Source organism: Lactuca serriola, chromosome 2 (assembly GCF_051521515.1).
Source record: "Lactuca serriola cultivar US96UC23 chromosome 2, Lser_US96UC23_V15, whole genome shotgun sequence".
Lineage (NCBI taxonomy): Eukaryota > Viridiplantae > Streptophyta > Magnoliopsida > Asterales > Asteraceae > Lactuca > Lactuca serriola.
The window spans coordinates 14,330,062-14,340,455 of record NC_136409.1 but is presented as its reverse complement, the minus strand read 5'-3'; positions in this window follow the sequence as shown (position 1 = coordinate 14,340,455).

The window sequence follows — 10,394 nt, the reverse complement described above, 5'->3', positions numbered from 1 at the left end:
ATAGCAGTCATCAGCTTTGGCATTAAACTTCGGATTGGCATCTAGGTGAAGAAGGGTGCAAGGACAGCCAAATACTCGAAAATGACTAACTGACGGTTTGTGACCATAGTAAATTTCATATGGAGTTTTCATTTGAGCTTTGTTGATGAGTACTCGATTCTGAACATAACAGGCAGTGTTTATTGCCTCGGCCCAAAAGAAAACAGGGAGCTTGGAGTCACACAACATCGTCCTTGCAGCATCCTTAAGTGTTCTGTTTCGCCTCTCAGCAACACCATTTTGTTGAGGTGTGTGAGCGGAACTAAATTGACGTAGGATCCCCTTCTCAGAACAGAAGTGATTGAGAACATAATTCTTGAATTCCGTTCCATTATCAGTGCGAAGAGCCTTCACCCTATGATTGGTCTGATTCTCAACAAGTATGATGAACCTGTTGATCAATTCAGCGACGCCAGCTTTGTTGGATAGAAAGAAAACCCACGTAAAACAAGAAAAATCATCAATCACAACTAGACAGTAGGAACTCCTATTGATGCTTAGCACATTTACTGGACCAAATAGGTCCATGTGAAGAAGTTGTAGAACCTGACTTATTGAGTTAACTTGCTTCGGTAAATGTGGCTTTCGATAATGCTTTCCTTGAGCACAGGACACACATTTCTCAAACGTGATAAAGTCTTTGACAGGTAATCCACGGACCATCTCATTCTTTGCAAGACGATTGAGATTTTTGGCGTTGGCGTGACCTAATCTTCGGTGCCATAACATTGCAGTTTGCTCAGAGATCTTTGAGAACAAACAAGTAACTTGCTTTGGGAGATTGCTATTCATATCGATAATATAAGCATTTCCATCACTTTTTGACTTTACGAGAATCCATTCTTCAGGGATGACAAAACCTGGCTTTAAGATCATGTATTCCTTGTCAGTGAAATGCGTAGAATAGCCCTTGTCACAGATCTGCGAAACACTTAGCAGACTGTGTTTTTGCTCTGGAGCGAAATTCACATTTTCAAAACTCAAAACTCCATTTGATACCGTGCCCTTTTGTGTAATTTTTCCTCCATCTCCACCCGCAAAAGAGATGTATCCCCCATTAAATGATTGAATGTTGTTCAATTGGGTGATGTCTCTTGTCATGTGTCGGGAACAGCCGCTGTCGACGAACCATGGTCTGACGACATTTCCCCGCAACTGCCCCTGCAAAATGTGCGGGTTTAATTAGATTTGGGCACCCAGGTCATGATCTTCCTGGGTGATCCCGATGACTTTTCAGATTTATTGCATATGAACTTCTTTGAGGATACAGATGATGTATTGGGAGTAGATTTGGGTTTCCATTTATAATTAGGTTTTTTGAAAAATTCAGTCAACTTTGTCATTTTATGTCTGACGATCTACTTAAAGCATGTGTTACTTCTACCAGAATTGGTTGAAGATCCATTATTGCTTTGGGATGAGCTTGACCTTTGCATGGCTATGCTCCTTTTTGGCAGACTGTTCAGGACAAGGTGATTAAAAAACCTTTTATGACTATGAAAAATATCCCTTTTTCTATTTCTTTTATCTACCCAATAATCATTTCGAGAACGACTTCTAGAGGAATTTTTATTTAAGGATCTTCCTCTGAATTCGTTCTCTCCTCTTGGAAGATTATAACTCACAAACATTCGATTAAGACAATTTCTAGCAATATGACCCTTAGTGCCACAATTAAAACAAATCTGATTGTTATTGTTAGAACTTGTGCTGCATTTGTCAGATTTGTTTTCCCCACAAACACCCTTGCTTGTCTCACAAAAACATGCAATATTATCAAGTTGTGAGGCAAGTGAGGGTGCTATATTTATTGAGGGTTGTGAGACTAGTGGTATCTCAACATTTTTATCATAAACGTTTAAATTGTCAACCAAACTGTTCAAAGATTTATCAGACATATTAGAAACATTCAAAACTGTATCAGAGGTAGCAGCTACTGTATCAGAATAATTAAAAACACCACAAGAAAAATTGTCACTTAAAACATTTAACAAAGAATTGTCTTTATTTAAAATAAAAGCTTCAGGTTTGGACTCGATTTTATTTTCAGAAACACATCCTTCAACTTTGTGCTTTGACTGATTCAAGGATTGATCTGCAGGAGAAGTAGAAATGTTAGAACTTTCAACATTAATAAACCCTCCTGAAACAAAACCGGAGGGCTTGCCATAAATCATAAATGATTCATTGGGAATCTCTTCTTTGGACAAGGGCTTGGACACATATGAATGATTGAAAGGAGGAGGTACATGATTATACCCTAGACCTTTTGATTGATTTCTTTTAAACTGCATACTTTGGTCTATCATATTTGCAACCACCTCACTTGAGAAATCATATTTTCTGACATCAACTTTGGCGGTCTCAAATTTTCCTTTCAAGGATTCAACTTCAGCTACAAGCTCAGCATTTTGTTTGACTACATAATCGTAATTTTCACATTTGTTGTTGTAGTCTTCCTGGAGTCTCCTAAAGTCTTTAATTTTTTATTCTAGTTGAGCTTTAAGTGGTTTTTGTCCTTTTCGAAGTCGGTACCCTTCATATCTAAGGTCTTCTACGTCTCTTATTAATTTGTCATTGAGTTCACAAAGAATCCTAAGATTTTCTACTTCATCACCTAATGTCTCAATTTTATCCTGTAAAGTTTTCACATAATCTATACAAGCCTTAGAGCATGATGGAAGACTTACCTTGGATGAATTAGGTTCATGGGAGGATGATACCATCAGGCCAAATTGTAGTTTCATAATGATGTCTTCAGCTGCTGTAGTCCTTGCTTGAGCGTCATCCCTCACTTGTGCTAGGTGAGCATTTTCTGGTCCAGACAAATTTAGTGCTTGTATTTGATCATCCCAGTCAAATGATTGTGCAACCATAGCCTTTTCATTGTTTGCTTGACCACTGTTTCGATTATTCCCAACTGCAACCATTGTTCTCTCATTATTAACCCTCCTATCAGGGTGTGGGCAATCACGAGCAAAATGCTCTGGCTCGTGGCAATTGAAACATCGGAGCTTTCCTTTGTTGAATCCAACCTTCTTGTCAGCACTCATTCCCCAATTATTCTTCCCTGTCTTTTTGGCAAACTGTTTTGCCCTAAATACAGCCATGGCAATTTGCCATGTGATGTCCATTTCCTCAACGTCCTCTGGATGGATTCGATCAAGATCTACAAATGACAATTGAGGAGGAAGTTCCCCAGCTACAAGAGCATTGTAGCAATTCACAAGCCCTGCTGCAAAGACAAGTTTTTCATCACCCTCCTTTCCCTTTGGTGAAGAAGCCACATTAGAGGATGAAACATTTTGGGTAGATGTAATAGGCTGGCCTTGTGGGTAAGGAATGACCGGTGCAGACGAAGATGAACCTGCAGAAGTATAGGAGAAAGAAGAGAGAGCATTATTAGTTGAAATGTCAAGATTGGCAGCTGAGTAGGAGTTCACATGATTGATCTCTCGCTGCTTGTCATCAATATCACACGCTTTGATGACAGCCATCACTTCAGCTAGGGAAAGGCGATTAAGATCCTTAGTCTTCTTGATTACTGCTACATTCATGTCCCAAGATTTTGGGAGTGCATTTAGTAGCTTCTTATTAATTTCTGACTTTGTATAGAAAATCCCTGCCACAGTCATCTCAGTGTTGAGAGTTGTAAATCGCTGCAGTTGAGCCTCGGGAGTCTCTCCGGGAACATAGTTAAACATATTGAAGCGTTGTCTCAGCATATCTTGGCGACTTTCCCGCATGTCTTCATTTCCCTCATATACTTCAATGAGAGCTTCCCACAGAGCTTTGGCAGAAGTATACTCTCTGAATCCTTGAGCAATGTCTGGAGATAAAACCATAGTCAAAATGGCCAATGCCTTTTCTTGTTCTTCCACACTCTCAAAGTCTTCATCAGTGTAGTTTTTGATTTTCTTGTCGACCACCTTCCCCCCAACTGTAGTGGTGATTCTGACTGGATCCTTTAAAACACATTTCCAAATCTTAAAGTCTTTCATCTTTATATACTTCTCAATTCTATATTTCCACTCGGGGAAACCATCAGCAGACATAAGTCTTGGAATTCGCGTCGTTGTACCCATCACAGCATCAAGCTCTTGGTATTGAGTTGAATTTTGTGTATCCATATTTTTAAAAATTATTACTAGAAAATTTTAAGGCTGTAAATTTTTTTTTTTTTGTGTAAGCTTAGGCCGTAAACTGTTTTACGCCGTAAACTGGAGTTTACGGTCAAAAATTATTTTGTTTTTAAAATTAACTCAAGAATTAATTTCAATTTATAAAATTAACTAACTTAGCCGTAAACTCTTAAGCCGTAAACTCGTAGGCCGTAAACCTTAGCCTGTAAACTCGAGTTTACGGTCCAAGTATACTTGTTGATTTAAACTCCGAAAAATAATGGTGTAAATTTCGATTAACAGAAAATCAATTTTTTTTGTGAATGCTTTAGTTTACGGTCAATGAAATTCAAATAAAAAGTTCGATTTTAATTTTAAAACACAACTCAATTAAATGCCAGAACCAATATGTGATTACGAAGGCTTGAATGATGTGAAGAACTATCGTTTTCGAAGAATGCAGTTGTGGCCGTGAAGAGGAGTTTACGGCCGTAAACTAAGGCCGTAAACTTCTAGAAGCTTTGATTTCGACTGAAATAAATCCCTCTATACTGCTGTGAATGTCGATTTAGTTGAAAATGCAGCTGTTGAACGCCTTTGACACTGGTATCGCTCTGGTACCAATTGTAAAGTCCCGAAAAATAGATCTACCAATGATCAAAGATAACAACAGATGCAAACATGAATTAATAGACAAATATAGAGCAAAAGACCAAGCTTGCATACGCTTTAATACTATAAAACGCCTGATACAACTTGGAAGTATACGAGAGCATCAACAACCCACAATGACTGACACAACTCGCTATTTAAAGACCTGACTAGAGACCGTAAGGTGTTTACGGCCGTAAAGAGTTTACGGCCGTAAACCCATTCTGACCGTAAACACAATACAAATCACGATCAATTACATATCTACTGCTATCTACTACTATGCCTAGACCAAACCATTGTACAGGGTCTTTCAAATGGGACACTTCAAGAGGGACTGCCCAACAGAGAAGAATGACAGTGGAACAGGAGGAGTTTGACCTCAGAATGGAAAAAGGCAATGAAGGACCCGACTATAATAGGGTCTCACTTCCAATCATCAGCATTAAGTATGTTGTTAAACATGTTTAAAACTAGTGCAACTCGATTCTTACCTTTTGAGAGATCCCGTCAGTATAAGGGACCCTCGTGTTGCGTATACTTGCCTTTTGTAGTATACCTTGTTTGCAACAATAGTCTTGTAGTAAGACCAAAGTACTGTAACTCTGTTAAAAGTTGCATTGTTGTGTTTTGTCTGTAACACCCTTATGATCAAATCTAATACCTTATTTCCAAGTAAGTCCGATATCATCATACAACTTGACTCAATTCGATCCTCGCAATATCAGTTTCATGCGTACTTCTCCTTCTCCGAAAACGTCTTTCTAGCGAAGCCGTCATTCCTGAACACTGAAGTACTCATGCACCGAGTACCTCATATTTCTTATCATTTCCAAAGAAACCTCAGCAAACCTCCCTGAAGTATCCCTCATACAGTACGTCAAGTTCAATCTAAAGACCCATACGATTGATCTATCGCTGAAGAATGTATACATAAGGGTGGTATATAGTCAAGTTTCTACAGGTTTAGAATTGATGATTCCACTTTAATTTCTTTTCCTCGTTGGGATGTGGGCTTAAAGAAGAATCATTTATTTGACTACCTTTTCAATCTTAATTATATATGACTCATATACCTGAGACTATGATGGATGGACCAGGTATAAGTTCTACTATGAACTTTAGGATGGAGACTGCCCAAGACTGCGAGTGATCGTGCTTCCGTCAGAATAAACTCAGAAAGACCTATCCTTTTCCCTAATTCATGAGTATTTATACTTTCTTTTAGATCCTCACGACAGCTAATCCACCCCAAAGTTTTGACATCATAATCAGCAGGAGTTGGTTAAGTCTACATCGAGCCGACATCAGGTGTCTTGATAAAGCAATTCTCCCTAAACAACAAAGCCCTAGTTATTTACAGCGACGAACCAAGTACGAACCCTCTCATCATTTCGTCTATCCAAGCTCATAAATGCTTACGAAGGGAATATCATGCATTCCTTACACACATCATCGAGACGTGCCGAGAAGTGAAGGACATTCAAAACATCCAAGAAGTACGCGGCTTTCCCAACACCTTGCAGAAGGACTACCGAGACTACCACCACAGTGTCAAGTCGAATTCAGAATCGACTTAGTTCCAGGGGCTACCCAGTAGCCAAAATCACCTTATTGTATAGCTACAACCGAGATGCAAGAACTTCCTAGCAAGCTTAATGAACTCCTCAGAAGGGGATTCTTTAGGACAAGTTTCTCACTTGGAAGAGCGTCAGACTTGTCTGTACACAAGAAAGAGCGTTCTGACGCTAAAGTAAGCTTGATACATCGCACCATTATTATCCCTCCTAAAAGGTATAGAATATTTTGTGATGTAATGCGATGCATCCAACCAAGGGCTTGGTTGTGTTCTTATGCAAGAGGAAAGATCACTACCTATACCTTAAGATAGCTTAAGACACAGGAGTTTGACTGTTCAACACATGACCTTGATTCAGGAGGAGCGGTGATTGCTCTGAAGATCTGGAGACACTAGTTGTAGGGTACAAGGTGTACTATGTTCACAGACCACAAAAAAAATTCAACATACATTCGACCAAGAAGAGTTATCACCCCAGTAAAGTCAAACGAGAGAAGCAAAGTCGTATCCCTATAGTGAAAGGTTTGCTGCAATGCCAAGCGAGGACCATAGTTCACTTAAGAACACAAGTAGAAAATAAAATTTCTATCCATAGCATGATTATTAATTCTTCTTAAACTCTAATTTCGGGACGAAATTCCCTCTAACAGGGGGATGATGTGACAACCTGATATTTTGAGACAATAAAGGGTAACGCCAGTCAAATTTAGGCCAAAATATAACTTTCCTAAATACTTATTTGGGTTAAATAAAGTGGTAGGAATCGTATCAGGGTTTTCGTACATATAAAGAACACTAAAATCCGAGTTATAACGAAGAAGTTATGACCAATCTAAGATTCGCGGCAAAAACCGGCACATCTGATAGACGTAAAATGCAAAGTTTCAATAGAATAATTTTTAGTCTTAGATATCTAAAGGAAAATCATAGATTACGTGAAACCATGATCATGCATAAAAAGAACGCCCAAAACGGACATCATATGAACAAGTTACAGATTTTCTAAGTTTTGTAACAACGGTAGACAGCTAAAAACTCGAAATAAGGATCGAGCGATTTTTAGCCGACACAACCTAAACGAAAGTTGGAGAGCCCGACAATAGGAGTACAATAGTAAAAAGTCTGACGAAAACGGACATCGGATAAAGAAGTTATGGATTTTTAACGGAGTTATCGTGTCCCGACCTATTAATTAAAATATGATTAAAAATAAAGTCAAAGTTATCCGACGGAGTCTAAATGAAAGTTGTAGAGTATTTTCTCACCTTCGCGTGGATATAAAGAACGTCAAAAACGGAGCTTGTATGCGAAAGTTACGCATTTTAGAAGTTCTTGGCACGCACTTCAAAGTCTTATCCGAAGGAGTACGCCCAGCGTACTCGGATACTAGGCTCCGGATCGTCCACGTCGGCCAATCACTTCTTCCGAGGCTGAGGTCAAAAATGATGCAAGCGAATGCCCAACGTATCCTCGGAGTACACCCAGCGTATGAGGTACGCCCCGTGTAAGCCCAAAGTACGCCCAGCGTACCGAGGACCTCCAGCTCCTATAAATAGAGTACGAGGGTGCCGACTACCTTTGCTAAATTTCTTCAATCCTCTCACATTTTCACCTTGTTTTTCGTGCTGACAACATCCCGACTTCTCGGTTTCATATCTAAGCCCCGACGATGTCTCGAAGCCCCGAGATTCCCGAGAATCACGTCACATTCCGGTCAAGGTGCCGCCTGGGAAAATCTCATTTTCTTCAAATCACGCACTTTCTTTGGTGAGTTCATACCCCTATAAACTACATTTTCAAATGTGTTATCAATGCTTTTTATACATTTTTAGGGGGGGGGGGGGGGAATACAAGTAAACACACGATTATTATCATGTATAATCTAGAGTTTCATTATGTACTTTTTTTTATCAAGTAAAACATATGAGGTTCATAACTACTACATGGAAACTTTCGTATGCAAAATATATCACGGTAACATCTTGTCTTTTTCAAATTAAATACGTTGATATACATATACGAAGCAAACACTTTATCTATACTTTGAATATATGTGTTCAGTAATGTCATTACAAAAATTACACTTTACATAACGAGTGAGCATTTCACTAGGGTTACTATACAAACGAAACAAACTTTTGGAAAAACTATAATAGTTTAAAACAAACATTTTTACATGTTAAAAGCTTTTTATCAAACTGTCTTACATACTTTATGTTTCCTTTCAAACGTTGTTAGAACCATGTTTCTAACAAAGGTTTTCCTATACTTAAAACTGTTCTTATCAAACAAACTGCTTTCAAATCATTTTATAAATTGACATCAAGTCGTCATTTCTTATTTATTAAACTTTTCAAAGGTTTTACAAAACTTCTTTTATATTTTTATATTGTCAAATGCATGCCATTATACGTATAGTTATATAAGTAATATTTAAAGGACTTAGGACGGCTAGCTCGCTTTATTTCCTTTTCCTCGTTGGGATGTGGCCTTAGGGCATCAGTTATTCGTCCGAATGTCGTCTAAATATTAATTATATATAATCATATGTACATATATAGACATAAAAGTTCCCGTCAGTTGATTCAGTACCTTAGAATAGCAAAGGCATATTGCGGTTATACACGTACAATACTAGAAACTATAATAGGTATAGTTAGGAGATACTACTTACCATTCCAAGTACCAGGGATCACACAAGAGTCAATCTATTCATGAGTCTATACGAATACATTACATACTATATGAAGAGATACGATTACATACAACTACAAAGCATACAATTTCAAGACATACAATTTCAAGAGATGGGATTACATGAGACAGTGTACTAGATATTCATTTTACATACTACAAGTACCATATCAATGAGATATTTTCATATACAAGAACAAATGGACATTTTTCATACGTAAATATATTTTATACTAGGTTGTGAGACGTTTCATGTACTTTCAAGTATGCATTTTTAAGTCATGTATTATATACAATAATCCCTTGTAGGGGGAGCGTGATACTTGTGTATAGATATATACGGGATTGACAATCCCACACCTAAGCTGTTAGCTACAGCTAGGCCGGCAGGCCTGGGGTGACAAACGTCATAACAATTCCAACGCCTGAAGAACGTTGTTACAGGCAGTCTGGGTCATTAGCATGGTGATAAAACTCACATTGAGTATTAAAAACACATTGATTTACGGGGTTATCAAATACTTTAGCGATTATATACGTACACAAATCTACTATTTTAGACATTAAAAACACCATGGTAGTTCATTTTTGGGACTTTTAAACTATCACCCTCTTATGGGCAAATATTGGATTCCTAAAAGCAAACATTCAAAACAATCGGGTCTTGGTAGAAGGCTACTTTTTATACTAGTAGAAAATATGGGATTTTCTAGGGTTTTCAAACGTTTACAATTACATACAAACATGTTCATTGGTACAAACTTTCCTTCAAACTTTTACAGGTCTTTCTTTACAGCTTTAGAAATCAAAGTCACATAAATACTTATGAATTCACCAGCATTATTGCTGATACTCGCTTTCAAAATAACTTGTATACCCAGGTCACAAATAGACAGGTATGACTACCAGGTCAAGACTGGTCTTTTATTTTGTAATACTCATTTTTGTAGAATTATACTATGAATGAACTCACATGTAATTAAAATTATACTATTAATGCAATGGATGATGTTGTTGCTTGTTTACTACTTTGCATTGTTGTGATACATTACATGACGTCCTCTGCCCCAGAACGTTTCCGCCGTTCTTGGTTTTGGGGTGTGACATTGAGTGAGTTTGAACTTTTCAATCTTTTGAACTTGTGGGTTAGGGATAACAATAGGAGGAGGTCGAGGAAGTGAAGCATGATTTCTTGTTCCTCGATCGAATCGTGGAATATCATCTTCATGTGAAAAGCTTGTTCCACGGGATTTGGGAAGACCATAGTTGTCATATTTTGACATCTACAAAACGGGAGAAAAATTAAATTC